Below are 17,403 nucleotides of genomic sequence, written 5' to 3' on the forward strand. Positions count from 1 at the left end.
TAAATCAGGACTCAATCAGTATCAAAAGATTGGGATCATTCCCTGCATATTTTCAGACCACAATGCTCTGAAGCTAGAACTCAACCACAAGAGGAAGTTTGGAAAGAACACAAATACATGGAGACTAAACAGCATCCTTCTAAAGAATGAATGGGTCAACCGGGAAATTAAAGAAGAACTGAAAAAAATCATGGAAACAAATGATAATGAAAATACAACGGTTCAAAATCTGTGGGACACAACAAAGGCAGTCCTGAGAGGAAAATATATAGCGGTACAAGCTTTTCTCAAGAAACAAGAAAGGTCTCAGGTACACAACCTAACCCTACACCTAAAGGAGCTGGAGAAAGAACAAGAAAGAAACCCTAAGCCCAGCAGGAGAAGAGAAATCATTAAGATCAGAGCAGAAATCAATGAAATAGAAACCAAAAAAACAATAGAACAAATCAACCAAACTAGGAGCTGGTTCTTTGAAAGAATTAATAAAATTGATAAACCCTTGGCCAGACTTATCAAAAAGAAAAGAGAAAGGACCCAAATAAATAAAATCATGAATGAAAGAGGAGAGATCACAACTAACACCAAAGAAATACAAACTATTATAAGAACATACTATGAGCAACTCTACGCCAACAAATTTGACAATCTGGAAGAAATGGATGCATTCCTAGAAACATATAAACTACCAAAATTGAACCAGGAAGAAATAGAAAGCCTGAACAGACCCATAACCAGTAAGGAGATTGAAACAGTCATTAAAAATCTCCAAACAAACAAAAGCCCAGGGCCAGATGGCTTCCCGGGGGAATTCTACCAAACATTTAAAGAGGAACTAATTCCTATTCTCCTGAAACTGTTCCAAAAAATAGAAATGGAAGGAAAACTCCCAAACTCATTTTATGAGGCCAGCATCACCTTGATCCCAAAACCAGACAAGGATCCCATCAAAAAAGAGAGCTATAGACCAATATCCTTGATGAACACAGATGCAAAAATTCTCACCAAAATACTAGCCAATAGGATTCAACAGTACATTAGAAGGATTATTCACCACGACCAAGTGGGATTTATCCCAGGGCTGCAAGGTTGGTTCAACATCCGCAAATCAGTCAATGTGATACAACACATCAATAAAAGAAAGAACAAGAACCATATGATACTCTCAATAGATGCTGAAAAAGCATTTGACAAAGTACAGCATCCCTTCCTAATCAAAACTCTTCAAAGTGTAGGGATAGAGGGCACATACCTCAATATCATCAAAGCCATCTATGAAAAACCCACCGCGAATATCATTCTCAATGGAGAAAAACTGAAAGCTTTTCCACTAAGGTCAGGAACACGGCAGGGATGTCCATTATCACCACTGCTATTCAACATAGTACTAGAAGTCCTAGCCTCAGCAATCAGACAACAAAAGGAAATTAAAGGCATCCAAATCTGCCAAGAAGAAGTCAAATTATCACTCTTCGCAGATGATATGATACTCTATGTGGAAAACCCAAAAGACTCCACTCCAAAACTGCTAGAACTTATACAGGAATTCAGTAAAGTGTCAGGATATAAGATCAATGCACAGAAATCAGTTGCATTTCTCTACACCAACAACAAGACAGAAGAAAGAGAAATTAAGGAGTCAATCCCATTTACAATTGCACCCCAAACCATAAGATACCTAGGAATAAACCTAACCAAAGAGGCTAAGAATCTATACTCAGAAAACTATAAAGTACTCATGAAAGAAATTGAGGAAGACACAAAGAAATGGAAAAATGTTCCATGCTCCTGGATTGGAAGAATAAATATTGTGAAAATGTCTATGCTACCTAAAGCAATCTACACATTTAATGCAATTCCTATCAAAGTACCATCCATCTTTTTCAAAGAAATGGAACAAATAATTTTAAAATTTATATGGAACCAGAAAAGACCTCGAATAGCCAAAGGGATATTGAAAAACAAAGCCAAAGTTGGTGGCATCACAATTCCGGACTTCAAGCTTTATTACAAAGCTGTCATCATCAAGACAGCATGGTACTGGCACAAAAACAGACACATAGACCAATGGAACAGAATAGAGAGCCCAGAAATAGACCCTCAACTCTATGGTCAACTAATCTTCGACAAAGCAGGAAAGAATATCCAATGGAAAAAAGACAGCCTCTTCAATAAATGGTGTTGGGAAAATTGGACAGCCACGTGCAGAAAAATGAAATTGGACCATTTCCTTACACCACACACAAAAATAGATTCAAAATGGATTAAGGACCTCAATGTGAGAAAGGAATCCATCAAAATCCTTGAGGAGAACACAGGCAGCAACCTCTTCGACCTCAGCCGCAGCAACATCTTCCTAGGAACATCGCCAAAGGCAAGGGAAGCAAAGGCAAAAATGAACTTTTGGGACTTCATCAAAATCAAAAGCTTTTGCACAGCAAAGGAAACAGTTAACAAAACCAAAAGACAACTGACAGAATGGGAGAAGATATTTGCAAACGACATATCAGATAAAGGACTAGTGACCAAAATCTATAAAGAACTTAACAAACTCAACACCCAAAGAACAAATAATCCAATCAAGAAATGGGCAGAGGACATGAACAGATGTTTCTGCAAAGAAGACATCCAGATGGCCAACAGACACATGAAAAAGTGCTCCATATCACTCGGCATCAGGGAAATACAAATCAAAACCACAATGAGATATCACCTCACACCAGTCAGAATGGCTAAAATCAACAAGTCAGGAAATGACAGATGCTGGCGAGGATGCGGAGAAAGGGGAACCCTCCTACACTGTTGGTGGGAATGCAAGCTGGTGCAACCGCTCTGGAAAACAGCATGGAGGTTCCTCAAAATGTTGAAAATAGAACTGCCCTATGACCCAGCAATTGCACTACTGGGAATTTACCCTAAAGATACAAACGTAGTGATCCAAAGGGGCACGTGCACCCGAATGTTTATAGCAGCAATATCCACAATAGCCAAACTATGGAAAGAACCTAGATGTCCATCAACAGATGAATGGATAAAGAAGATGTGGTATATATACACAATGGAATACTATGCAGCCATCAAAAGAAACGAAATCTTGCCTTTTGCGACAACATGGATGGAACTAGAGCGTATCATGCTTAGCGAAATAAGTCAAGCGGAGAAAGACAAATATCATATGATCTCCCTGATATGAGGAAGTGGTGATGCAACATGGGGGCTTAAGTGGGTAGGAGAAGAATCCATGAAACAAGATGGGATAGGGAGGGAGACAAACCATAAGTGACTCTTAATCTCATGAAATCTTTGGTTCTCAGGCATTTTTAGAACTTAAAAGAGAATCACATACATTGTTGTGGTTTTCTCGTCAAATTGCTATTTCTCTGTCCCTTCTTTAATGACGAACGGAAATCCAGGTAAAACGTGAGACCGTTCAGCACCTGGCCTGCGGTGGGGCCGAAGGGGCCGGTCCTAGGTCAGCATTTGAAAAACAACTTTTTCTGGATTAAAGCCACATGGCCTGAGCGCCCGAGGAAATCCTGCGGTCGGGCCGGGGAATGGCTGATCAGATAAGTAGCCGCGGCTGGCCTCCACCTTGTAACAGACCCCTGGGCACCTGCGGCCTGGACACCGGGGATAGAGAAGGCACAGTGTGGGCTGCGCCTCCCACCGTGAATTCCCGCGAGAGAAGGCCGCACAGACCTTCCTACACATGGAGTCTGGCCAGGACCTCGGGGTGGGGGGAGACGGGTGTTTAAAAAGATTCGCGACAAATTATCAGTTGCTTCGGGTGATAGGGTGTTAACAGATAAGCCCTGCCCCAGAGCCTGCGGTGTAGCCCACACTGCACAGGCTTGTCCCCGGAGCCCTGCAGGCTGGGGGAGCGCCGGCCTCTCACACCTGGGCACAGCCGGCAGGACCTCTGATGGGGTGTCAGGGCCTGGCTGTGTCTCTCCAGCCTTCCGCACCCCATTCGTCTGCTGCAAAGTGCAGTGTTTGCCCTGAGTAGTTTCTGAGAGCCCTTCTGTTCTTCGAGCCTCTCCTCCTTGGGCCTATGGAAGGGGGGGCGCGTCCCTTCAGTGCTCCAGGCGAAGGTGGTGGAGATGGCAAAAATGGGCCATTGAGAGGCAGGAGATCGTTAGGAAGGGAAAGCCCAGTCCAAGCACCGCCCCTCGGACCACCTGTGAGGAGACGAGGGCCTCGGCTCTCACTTTGCACGTCCCGCGGCTGTTCTGCGGAGAGCAGCAGGATGGCAGCTGACACGTGTCCTTGGGACGGACAGGTAGGAAGCAAACGCCACCTTCTTCGCGAAACGCCCACCCCTACCATGAAGGGCTCGGTGGGCCCTTGGGTCCTGCTCACGCAAAGCTGACGGGACGTAGCAGCCGACGGAGAAAGGCTGGCTCCTTCCAGTCACCGGCGGCCACAGCGCAGAGTGCTAAGGACGGCGTTGACGCGCGGGGCGGGGCGTCTCCCTCCGTGGGCCGCGCGGGGCTCAGCGGATCCGCCTGCGTCTCGCCCACCTGCTCCCTCTCAGGCGGGTGGGATGAGTGCGCTTGGAGAGGAGCGCGGTACCCGGGCTCGCCTCCCCTCCGCTCCCCACTTTGGGGGGTGCTCTCTGCAGGAAGCTCGCTCAGCGTGTCCGAGGGTGGCTCTGGCGCGGCCGGGACGCCGGGTCGCCCCGCCCGAGCGCTCGCGCAGCCGCCGGCTGATGCGCGGCAGCTGGGATCCCCGCGCTCGCCTGCGGCCGCGCACCTGGGGGCCGTGTTAAAGCGCCGACGCCGGCTCCGCTCCCGCACCTTCGGACGCCCGCGCAGGCGCGGGGCTCCGGGGTTCGTACCTCGGATCAACTCCCCGGGGCGCCTGCGGGGCCGGGGCCGGTTTCCAGACGCGAGGAGCGCGCGGCGTGGAGAAGGCGCCCCCTTTCGTGCCGGCGAGTCTGGGACCGGGTGTTCTGGCGGCGGAGTCGCGTCCCGCGGCGGCCGGAGCCCGGACCTTCCCGGGGCTGGGAGCAGCTCCGAACACCGGTGTCCGCTCTCACTGGGGCCTCGGGGAGGCTCCCGCGGGTGTAAAGTATCCTCCGCTCGGTTCCAAGTAGGACGTGGGAGGAGTCCGCGCGGCCGGTCTCAGGCCGGGAAGGCCAGGTTCAAAACACGCTCGGAGAGGCCCTGGCACGGGCGGCCTTGAACCCCGGCTTCGCAGTCTTGCGGGAGCGGCTGCCGTTTGAAAACTTTTCACTGACCAGGAGATACCAACGTGCGCCTATTAGCGCCCAGGCTGAAGAATCTTCAAAAACCTGAATGTACCCGTGCAATGAGCATAAAACCAGAGGGGAAAATATGTGAGCCCCAGAGTGTCGCTGGCTTTTCCCAGGCCCCAGACCCCCTTCTTCAGGTGAGTGCCGCTGCACAATTCTAACCCGGAGCGAAGCTTTACCCCTTGGTACTTTACAGAAATGCAGATATGCAGCGTGTGAGTTCTTTAGTGTCTGGTTTCTTCTACTTAAAAACTCAGGAATTCTTAAAAATCACTTTTCCCCATCTGCCCTGTTGACTCGCGCACAGCCTCCCCCTCACCCCGCTCTGGTCGGGCCTCTGGGCCTCTGCTCAGGCTGCACCTGCCCTTTTCCTTCCTTCCCCACCCATGCGGCCCTTCCAGCAAAGCCAGCCTCCTGTCGCCCCTGTCAGCAGTTGGACTCCCCTACCCTCCCCACCCACCCGACCCCAGTAGCCCCCCCTCCCCGCTCCAGGATGTTGGCCAGGTCTGGACGTATTTCCCAAGGTTGGGCACCGGTGGGCAGGATGAAGGAGCTCCCAGGTCCGGTGTCCACAGTGGCACGTCTGGGCACCCTCCACCCACACGGGGCGGGGGTGTTCCTGGTACACAGGAGCCATGTCCTCCTCCCCACAGGGCGACACCTGTGCAGGGAGATGGCCACACAGGACTAAGGGCTGCCCTTCAGGGGGCCCAGTGACAGGAAAGCAAGGACACGCAGACATGAGCAGGTTATGGTCTGGTGGCAGAGGAGGAAGGGGCTGAGCTGGGTATGGTACCCCCTCCCCAGCCGAAGGGAAGGGCTGCTCCTCTGGCATGCTTCTCCCTGCCCCCAGACCTCGGGTGCGTCTGGGAGGAAGCGTGTGCACCCAGACCTCTCGCCCCTGCCCCTCACTGTGACATTCCTGGGGTTGTGGTTAGACCAAGGAGAAGGCGACCACCCAGTCCCTCTCATCTCTGGCCTCACAGCGGATGTCCCCAGGGTTCTGAAATGAGCCTTCCTTGAAGTCCAGCTCCACCATTTTCTCCTCTGTGGCTTGGGGCAACTCGTTTAACCTCTCTGGACTTAAATTCATTCTCCCCAGATCAAGTCAGTAGCTGCTCAAAACCTCATTTTGGTTCCTTTTGGCTGAAATGAATTCAGCAGTGTTCGTTGTACACAGTTCTGGGGCGGCCTGCTCTCCTCGCCCCACGTGGCTTGTTCCAGAAGGTGCCCCACAGGCAGAGCCAAAGAGCTCTGGCATCTACTCTGATGAACAACTCCCCCCCCCCCCAAAACACACACCCCGGCAATGAGAATGACCTTCACCTGACGGTACACTTGTCTCTGGTTTCTTCATCCCACTGCTGTGCTTGAGGCCAGGGAGGAGGCAGGCGCGCCCTCACCGTAGAACTGGGAATTGCCCCCTGTCCTCCAGGGAAGCTACCCCCACAGCCGGCCTCGCTGCGGTGTCCCCTCCCATCGTCTGCCTTCTCTTGGGCTCTGGCCTGGTCCTGAAGTCAGCCAGGAGGGTGAGGGGGATCCCTGGGGGGGGACAAGCAGGCACCTGGAGTGTGGGGATGGTCCCGAGACACATGGCTTATCCTCAGATCATTGAACGTTGACTCTGGGGTCCCCGTGTCCTGAGCCTGAGTGTGAGGTGACCAACCGTGTCTGGGAGTAGAATCTGCCTTTTTCTCCAGGCAGTGGCTGTGGGGGCCGGGCCGTCCTCGGGATAACCTTGGCTGTGTGTTAAGCAGGCCCTGATGCCTGCTTGTCCAGGCTCTGTGGGGAGACGTTGCTCCGCTCCAGACGGCACATTCCAAGTCCTGATTGTGCCCCTTGTCCTGTCTGGGGATACCTTTCTAATTCCTACATCTGACACGAGGGTATGGGGCCATGACCCCTTTCCTAACCAGGCCCCGAGGCTCTGCCACCAATCTCTGCTCTTTCTGCTTCTTGCTGCCTGAGGAGGAGGCAGTGGAAGGCCCTGGGGAAGAAGTGGGAACCCAAGCGGCTTATGGCCTTAGAGCTGAGTTAGGACCCACTGCCCTGAGACCTAGAGTGTGTGCAGGTGTGTGGAGCCTGGATCCTGGCCCCTGCCCAAGCTGTACTCCCTCAGCCAGACCTAGACACATTTGAAGGTGACGCTTGGAATGTGGCCACAGGGGAAATTTGTCCATTGGTTCATCATCTATGTACTGAGATTCAAGTAAATCCCGTCCCTGCCTTAATGGAGTCTATGTTTTAACCTGGGGAGATGAGCAGTAAATCAACCACATGTTAAGTCAGAGGGTGGCAATTGCTCCAAAGAATGGGGCATGTCCCAGCGAATACTGGCAATGCGATTTTTAGAACGCCTGTTATTGAGGTAGGGCTGACCTACAATGCTCTGTTCATTTTGGGTGCCCAGGACACTTCACAGTTCTAGATACTATGCAGTGGTCAGCAGCACAAGTTTAGTTGCCTTTGGTCCCTCTAAAACATGGTTATGACATCGTTGACTATATTCCTAGGCAATACTTTGTATCACTGGGACTTATTCTACAACTGGAAGTAAATACCTCTTCATCCCCTTCACCTAGTTTGCTGATCCCACCATCACAACCCCAGCCTGGCAGTCGCGGTTTGTTCTCGGTGTTTGGAAGTCTGTTTGTGGTGGTTTGTTACTCACATCGCACGTATCCGTGATCTCCTCTGGGATTTGTCTATTTCTGGATGACAAATTCCACTTCAGCCTAGTTCCCTGGAGGTGTGTGCATGTCGCCAAGAAAGGCAAGACTTTAACCTACTTTATGGCTGAGTAATGTTCCACGATACATATACCAATGTTTTTTAACCATTTATCGATGGTCACAGGTTTCTTCCCTAACTGGCTAGCGTAAATACTGATGCAATAAACATATAGGGAGGTACATGGTTTTGAATTAGTATTTTTGTTATGTTTGATAAGTACACAGCAGTAAAATTACTGGATGGTATGGGATATCTCCTTTTATGGGATTCTTCTTCTTCTATGGGATTTTTGGAGGGACCTCCATATGGTCTTCCATGGTGTCTATATGAATTGACTTTCCCACCCATTGTGCACAATGATTCCCTTTTCTCCACGTTCTGGCCAACACGTGTTAATTTCACGCTTTTGATATCAGCCGTTCTGACAGGCGGAAGGTGATATCTCTGTGTATTTCTCAACTGCATTTTCCTGATGAGTGATGTTGAGTGTCTCTTCATGTGTCTGTTGGCCATCTGCATATCTTCTTTAGAAAATGTCTGTTTGGGCCCTCTGCTTGGTTTTCCATCAGATCATTTATTGGTTGGTTGGTTGGTATGGAATTGTATCAGTTCTTGATTGATATTTTGGATATTAAGTCCTCACGGGTTATATCATTGGCAAACATGCCCCAATCAGTACTTGGCTTTCATTGAGTTGATGGTTTCCTTTGCTGCACAAAAACTTTATTTTGTGTATCCCTAGCATTTATTTTTGCTTTAGTGTTTAATTTTTATTTTGCCTGAGAAGACATGTCTTGGAAAATGTTGCTGGGCCGATGTCTAAGAGATCACTGCCTATGTCTTGTAGGAGTTTTATGGTCTCAGGTCTGACATTTAGATCTTTAATCCATGGTGGGTTTATTGTTGTGGATGATGTAAGAGTGCTTCCTTCTTCTGCAGGTGGCTGGCCAGTTTCTCTGATGCCATTTACTGTGGAGCCTGTCTTTCCCCCGTTGTATGTTCTCACCTCCTTTGTCTTAGGTTAATTGACCATGAGTGTGAGTTTAATTCTGGGCTCTGGTTCTGTTCCATTGACATATGTTTCTCTTTTTGTGCCAGTAGAATACTGTTTCGACTATGTTAGTTTTGCAGTAAACCTTGAATCTGGGAGTATGACATCTCCAACCTCTTTGTTCTTCCTCCTGTTTGCTTTGGCTCTTTGGAGTCTCTTGTGGTTCCATGGACAATTTAGGATTACTTATCCTTTAAGGAATGCTATTGGTGTTTTGATACAGATGAGTTGGAATCTGTAGGTTGCTTTTGGGAGGATGGACCTTGGAACAAAATTCTTCCATTCCACGAGCATGGCATATCTTTCCATTCATTTGTGTTCTCTTCAGTTTCCTTTGTGTGTGTTTTGCAGTTTTCAGAGTACAGGTCTTTAACCTTCTTGGTTGAGTTGATGCCTAGGTATTCTCTTTGATGCATTGGATCTGAAATAATTTCCTTCATTAGTCTATCTGCTACTTGGTGATTAGTATACAGAAATGCAAGAGATTTCTCTGTATGAATCTTGCATCCTGCCACTTTCTTTTTTTTTTAAAGATTTTATTTATTTATTTGATAGAGAGAGATCACAAGTAGGCAGAGAGGCAGGCAGAGAGAGAAAGGAGGAAGCAGGCTCCCTGCTGAGCAGAGAGCCCGATGCGGGACTCAATCCCAGGACCCTGAGATCATGACCCGAGCCGAAGGCAGCGGCCCAACCCACTGAGCCACCCAGGCGCCCCGCCACTTTCTTGAATTCACATCTTCTAATGTCCTTTCGGAGGAGTCCTTAGGGTTTTCTAGGTATAGTATAGTGTCATCTGCAAAAAATGATGGTTTTCTTCCTCAGCAATCTGGATGCCTTTTATTTCTTCTCCTTGTGGGGTTGCTGTGGCTAGGACTTGATACTACTTTGGATCAAAGTGCTGAAAGTGAACATTGTCCTTCTGTTCTTGATTTTTCACCACTGGACATGATGCCAGTGTCTTTGTCACACATGGCTTTTATTATGCTGAGGTATGTTCCCTGGAAACCCACTTTTTTGAGTTTTTGTGATCAACTCATGCGGAGTGTTGACATTGCTATTTTTGTATCTATGGAGACATTTGCCTTACTGTTATCTTTCATTTTGTTAATGTGGTATATTATTTATTTTTTTTCTACTATCATCCTTGTATTTCTTGGAATAAAGAATTGTCCGTGTTGAGTGATTATTTTAACATAATTCTGAATGTCGTTCATTACTATTTTATGGAGGTACTTTATGTGTGTTTATCTGGTTTATTTGCCTGTAGTTCCTTTTATTATAATAACTGGTTTTGGCCTTTTTTTTATTTTTTAGAATAGCTTGAGAATAGAAAGTGATGCTTCTTGAATTTCTCATTGCATTTGCATTTTAACTCACGTATCCCTGGACTTCGCTTTGTTGAGGGGTTTTTTTTTTTAATTACCTCTTCAATTTCATTATTAATTTTTCTATTCAGATTTTCCATCTATTTTTTGGGGAGATATTGTAGTCCTTTGTTTCCTTTTTGTTACTGGATATTTTGGTATATATAAATATACATATACATGTATATATATATCAGAGTTGTCTCTTCTAATGGTTTCTATTTCTATGGTGTCAAATATTACTTTTGTGCTTTCACTTCTGATTTTTTTTCCTTTACCCCTTCATGAATCTAGCTTAAAATTTATCAATTTATTTAAATTTCAAATATCCAGCTTTGGTTTCATTGATTTATTTTCCTTTAGTTTCTTCTTTCATTATTTCAACTCTGATTTTTTTAATTTTAGTTTTTCTACTAATGTGATTCATTTGTTCTTCTAGTTCATTTAGTTGTAATATTAATTATTTTTTGCCATTTTTCTTTTTTTGGCTAATTTTAAAAATTAACATATAATGTATTTTGTGATTGAGTTCTCGTTTCAGAGCATTGTGGTCTGAAAATATGCAGGGAATGACCCCAGTCTTTTGGTACTGGTTGAGACCTGATGTGTGAACCAGAATTTGATCTATTCTGGAGAATGTTCCATGTGCACTAGAGAAGAATGTGTATTCTGTTTGGGATGGGATGTTCTGAATATATCTGTGATGTCCATTTGGTCCAGTGTGTCATTTAAGGCCTTTATTTCCTTGTTGATCTTTTGCTTGGATGATCTGTTCATTTAAGTGAGGGGGTGTTAAAGTCCCCTACTATTATTCTATTATTGTCAATGTGTTTCTTTGATTATATTATTAATTGGTTTATATAGTTGGCTGCTCCCATGTTAGGGGCATAGATATTTAAAATTGTTCTTGTTGGATAGGTCCTTTAGGTATGATATAGTGTACTTCCTCATCTCTTATTATAGTCTTTGGTTTAAAATCTTAATTTTTCTGATGTAAGGATTGCCACCCCAGTTTTGTTTTGATGTCCATTAGCATGGTAACCAGTTTTCCACCTCCTCACTTTAAATCTGGAGGTGCCTTTGGATCTAAAATGGGTTTCTTGGGGGTGCCTGAAGAAGTCTCTGCCTTCAGCTCAGGTCATGATCCCAGGGTCCTGGGATCGAGCCCTACATTGTGCTCTCTGCTCCTTGGGGAGCCTGCTTCCTCCTCTCTCTCCTCTCTCTGCCAGCCTCTCTGCCTGCTTGTGATCTCTGTCAAATAAATTTAAAAAAAAATCTTAAAATGTGTTTCTTGCGGACAGCATATCGATGGGTCTTGTTTTTTAATCCATTCTGTCATCCTGTGTCTTTTGATTGGGGCATTTAGCCCATTTACATTTAGGGTAACTATTGAAAGATATGAATTTAGTGCCATTGTATCACCTGTAAGGTGACTGTTACTGTATATTGTCTCTGTTCTTGTCTGTTACTTTTTAAGCTCTCTCTTTGCTTAGAGGACCCCTTTCAATATTTCCTGTATGGCTGGTTTGGTGTTTGCAAATTCTTTTAGTTTTTGTTTGTCCCGGAAGCTTTTTATCTCTCCTTCTATTTTCAATGACAGCTTAGCTGGATATAGTATTCTTGATTGCGTATTTTTCTCATCTAGTGCTTTAAATATATCATGCCAGTCCTTTCTGGCCTGCCAGCTCTCTGTGGATTGGTCTGCTGCCAACATAATATTTCTACTGTTTTATGTTACAGACCTCTTGTCCCAGGCTGTGTTCAGGATTTTCTCTTTGTCACTGAGACTTGTAAGCTTTACTAGTAGATGACAGGTTGTTGACCTATTTTTATTGATTTTGAGGGGATTCTCTGTGCCTCATGTATTTTGTTGCTTGTTCCCTTCTCCAAATTAGGAAAGTTCTCTACTATAATTTGCTCCAATATACCTTCTGCCCCCCCCTTTTTTTTCTTCTTCTGGGATCCCAATTATTCTAATATTGTTTTGTCTCATGGTATCACTTATCTCCCAAATTCTCCCCTCCTGGTCCAGTAGTTGTTTGGGTCTCTTTTTCTCACCTCCTTTATTCTCCATCATTTGGTGTTATATATCCCTGATTCTCTCTTCTGCCTCGTTCATCCTAACAGTAAGAGCCTCCATTTTTTAATTGCACCTCATTAGTAACATTTTTTTATTTCAACTTGGTTAGATTTTAGTTCTTTTATTTCTCCAGAAAGGGATTCTCTAGTATCTTCTATACTTTTTTATTCCAAGCTAGCATCTTTATAATCATTATTCTGAGCTCTAGTTTTGACATCTTACTAATGTCCATATTGATTACATCCCTAGCCATTGGTACTGTGTGTTGTTCTTTTTTCTGAGGTGAGTTTTTCCAACTTGTCATTTTATCCAGAGAAGAATAGAAGAATGAGAGAACAAAATACCAAAAGGATAGCAACAACCCCAGAAAAATATGCACTAACCAAATCAGAAGAGACCTGAAACTGGGGGGAAAAAGAGAAAAAAAAATGTATGTGTTTATATGTATATGTATGTATGTATGTATGTATACATACATATATATGTATATATGTACGTATATATACACACATATATGTGTGTGTATATACATATATGTGTATATATGTATGCATATAAACACGTACATATATACACATACATATATGTGTGTATATGTATATGTATACATACACACATATATGTATGTGTATATATGTACGTGTTTATATACATACATATATGTGTATGTGTATATACATATATATAAAATGTACATATGTATTATGATTAGACTGATGAATAGAGAAGAGTCATACACTTGATTTTGGGTGTAGTTTAGTCTGTTAGAAGAAAATGCCTTTAAAGAAAGAAAAGCTTACATATATACAAAAATATGGGTGAACATGATGAAGGGATGGAATATGACTGTAAAGATGCAAATTAAAAAAGACTTTAGGAGTGCCCGGGTGGCTCAGTGGGTTAAAGCCTCTGCCTTTGGCTCAGGTCATGATCCCAGGGTCCTGGGATCAAGCCCCGCATCCGGCTCTCTGCTCAGCGGGGAGTCTGCTTCTCCCTCTCTCTCTGCCTGCCTCTCTGCCTACTTGTGATCTGTGTCTGTCAAATAAATAAATAAATAAAAACTTAAAAAAAAAGATTTTATAAAAAGGAATTGATAAGTTGGTTGAAAAAAGAAAAAAAGAATGTGATCACGTTGGAGACTAGAACAAAGCCATATGCTAGATGTAGGGTATATTTTGTTCTGTTAGAAGAAACTGTATCCCAAAGTTTTAAAGAAAAAGTTTTCTGTATACAAAAAAACAAGGTTAAATACAATGAAGAAATAGAATATGACTATAACAATGAAAATTTAAAAGATTTTAAAAAAGGTATTGATAAGATAAAATAGTTAAAAGAGGTTAAAATAGGAAAAGGGAAAAATTAAAACGAATAGAATTTAAAAATTGAAAAAATTTAACTTGGAAAGACTAAAGAATCATGGGGAAAGGCCATGAATTCTAAGTGCAGTATTCCCTGATCTCTGAAGTTTTGCCATTCTCATTGATTGGGGAACTTGGTCTTGACTGGATGTTCTTGCTGATTTTCTGGGTCATGGGCCTGTTGCAGTGATTCTCAAATGTCTTTGCTGGAGGCGGAATTGCACTGCCGTTGCCAGGGGCCGGGCTAAGTAATCTGCAGTTTTGGTCTCGGGAGCTTTTGTTCCCTGATCGCTTTCCGTACCGCTTTGGAGGACGGGAATGAAGATGGCGGCCGCCCAGTGTCCAGCCCGGAGGAGCCAGAGCTCAGGGCTCCACTCCTCAGTGCGCCTCAGAGAAAAGCCGTCAGTCCCTCCCGTCTCCCTGGTCTCCAGCGGCACTTGTGCTCCCTGGACCTGTGACTGAGCATTTCTGTCTCTGACACATGCCCCATTTGGAGTCTCCAAACCCCGCAGATTCCTGCCACTCACTCTTGTGCCCCTTCTCCTGGAGGAGGATCTCCCCAGATCTGCCACTTGTGGGGCCGGACTGTGCCTCAGATCATGGTTTACGGTAACCCTGACCTGACAGTCCCCCTCAGCTCCAACTCTGCAGCGGCTTCCCCGCTCTGATCCCTGGCAGCTCTGCCACACTCAGACACCCCTGGTCTTTCTGTGACCCCATGGGACCTGAGACCACACTGTCCTCACGAGGGTTCCACCCTTCATTTATCCTCTGGAGTGACGTCCCCCAGTGGAGCAGACTTCTAAAAGTTCTGATTTTGTACTCCGCTGCTCCACCGCTAGCCGGGAGCCAGCCCCTCCCCCCACGGTCTTTCTTCCTGTGGCTTCCGATTCATGTCTCCGCACGTCCTACTTTCCAGAAAGTGGTCGCTTTTCTGTTCCTAGAATTGCTGCTCTTCTCTTTGATCTCCTGTTGAGTTTGTAGGGGTTCAGAATGGTGTGATAACTATCTCTCTGCACTTCTGGGACCTGATGAAATTTAGGTCTCCTGCTCCTCCTCCTCTTTCTTACATTTACTGATGCTTGTTTTAAGGCCTCACATGTGATCCATAGATACTTGAAAAGAATGTGTATTCTGTTTGGTGTTTTTTTTTTTTTTAAGATTTTATTTATTTGACAGAGATCACAAGTAGGCAGAGAGAGAGGGGGAAGCAGGCTCCCCACTGAGCAGAGAGCCCGATGTGGGACTCGATCCCAGGACCCTGAGACCATGACCTGAGCTGAAGGCAGCGGCTTAACCCACTGAGCCACCCAGGCACCCCTCTGTTTGGTGTTTTGATGGACTATTCTGCAAATATTTGTTAATTCATCTTATTGTAATGTGTCATTCAAAGATACTGTTTACTTTTTAAAAAATTTTAATATTTAATTCAGTGGCCCAAATATTATGTCATGTCATTGTGCAATCAAGGCAAATGTATCGATTTTTAAAATGTCTCCTATTCTATTTGAGTCGATTTTTGAACTTTCTAACCCTATTCTATGAATCTATGTGTGGACTCTCTCAACAGTATCATGAATGTGGTACTTTATCTTGAAGTGAGGTAGTAACTTCTTAATTATCAAACATTCCAAGGAAAGGTTAATGTGAAAAAACAAAGTTAAAAGAAATTCCAAAACTATTGGATCTTTTCTCTTGTGCATTAAATTTGAGAGAAATGTTGGCAGTGTGGATGCATATATGTTTAAACCCCATTGTGACCCTGCATGTTACAGATTGAAGTTTCGTATCATATATGTCAATACTGAATTTGTGGTGTTTTTAAAATTATGGTAGTTGACATACAGCATTTTATTAGTTTCAGGTTTACAACATTTTTTTGGGGGGGTGTTGAGTTATGTAAGTTCTTTCTATATTTTGGATACTAATACTTTATCAGCTATGTCATTTGCAAATATCCTCTCCCATTCAGTAGGTTGTCTTTTAGTTTTGTTGGTTGTATCCTTTGCTGTGCAGAAGATTTTTATTTTTATGTAGGCTCAAAAGTTTATTTTTGCTTTTATTTTCCTTGCTTCAGGAGCCATAGCTGGGAAAATGTTGCTAGGCCAGTGTCAGAGACATTACTGCCTGAGTTCTGTTCTAGGGTTTTTATGGTCTCAGTTCTCCTATGTAGAACTTTAATTAATTTTGAGTTTATTTTTGTGTATGGCATAATAAAGTGGTCCAGTTTCATTCTTTTGCAGGTGGCTATCCAGTTTCCCCAACACCATTTATATAAAAAAAAGAAAAGTCCTTTTTTCCCTTGGCTATTCTTTCTCCTTTGTTGAAGATTAATTGACCATATAATTGTGGGTTTATTTCTGGGTTTTCTCCTCTGTTCCATTGACCTAATGGGTCTCTTTGGATGCCAGTATCATACTCTTTTGATTATTATAGCTTTGTAATATAACTCAAAGTCTGGAATTGTGATACTTCCAGCTTTGCTAATGCTTTTCAAAATTGCTTTGTCCATTTGGAGTCTCTTGTGGTTCTATATAAATTTTAGGATTGTAAGTTCTAGTTCTAGTTCTATGAAAAATGCTGTTGGTATTTTGTGTAGATTGCTTTGGGTAGTATGGACATTTTAAAGAATATTTGTTACATAAGATAGGGCAAATATTTTAACAATATTTGTTCCATGAAGCATGAGCATGGAATGTCTTTCCATTTGTGTCATCTTCAGTCTCCTTCATCAGTGTTTATAGTTTTCAGATTACAGGTCTTTCACCTCCTTGGTTAAATTGATTCCCAGTTATTTTGTTATCTTTGGTGTAATTATAAATGGCATTATGTTCTTAATTTCTCTTTCTGTTGCTTCATTTGTAGCATGTAGATCTGCAACAGATTTTTGCACATTGATTTTGTACCCTGTGAGTTCACTGAATTCATTTATCAGTTCTAGTAGGTTCTGGTGTAGTCTTTAGGGCTTTTCTATATTTGCATCATATCATCTGCAAATAGTGACAGTTTTACTTCTTCCCTACCAATTTAGATGCTTTCAAGTTCTTTTTCTTGTGTGATTTTTGTGTCTAGAACTCCCAGTACTAGGTTGAACAAAAGTGGTGAGAGTGGACATCCTTGTCTTGTTCCTGACCTTTGGAGAAAGCTCTGTTTTTCCCCATTGAGTATGTTAGCTGTGGGTTTTTCCTACATGGACTTTATTATGTTGAAGTATATACCCTCTAAACCTGCTTTGTTGGGGGCATTTTATCATGAATGGATGTTGTACTTTGTCAAATGATTTTTCTGCGTTTATTAATATGATTGTACGGTTTTTATCCTTTGTCTTATTGGTGTGATGTATCACATTGATTGCTTTGCAAATATTGAACCATCCTTGCATCCCAGGAATAAATTCCACTCAATCTTAGTAAATGATTTCTTTAAATGCATTGCTGGGTTCATTTTGCTAGTATTTTGTTGAGGATTTTTGCATCTACATTCATTGGAGATATTGACCTGTAGTTTGTCTTCTCTCTCTCGCTCTTGCTCTCTTTCTCTCTTTTTGTGGTGTTTTTATCTGGTTT

This window comes from Neovison vison, chromosome 7 (genome assembly GCF_020171115.1).
Source record: "Neovison vison isolate M4711 chromosome 7, ASM_NN_V1, whole genome shotgun sequence".
Lineage (NCBI taxonomy): Eukaryota > Metazoa > Chordata > Mammalia > Carnivora > Mustelidae > Neogale > Neogale vison.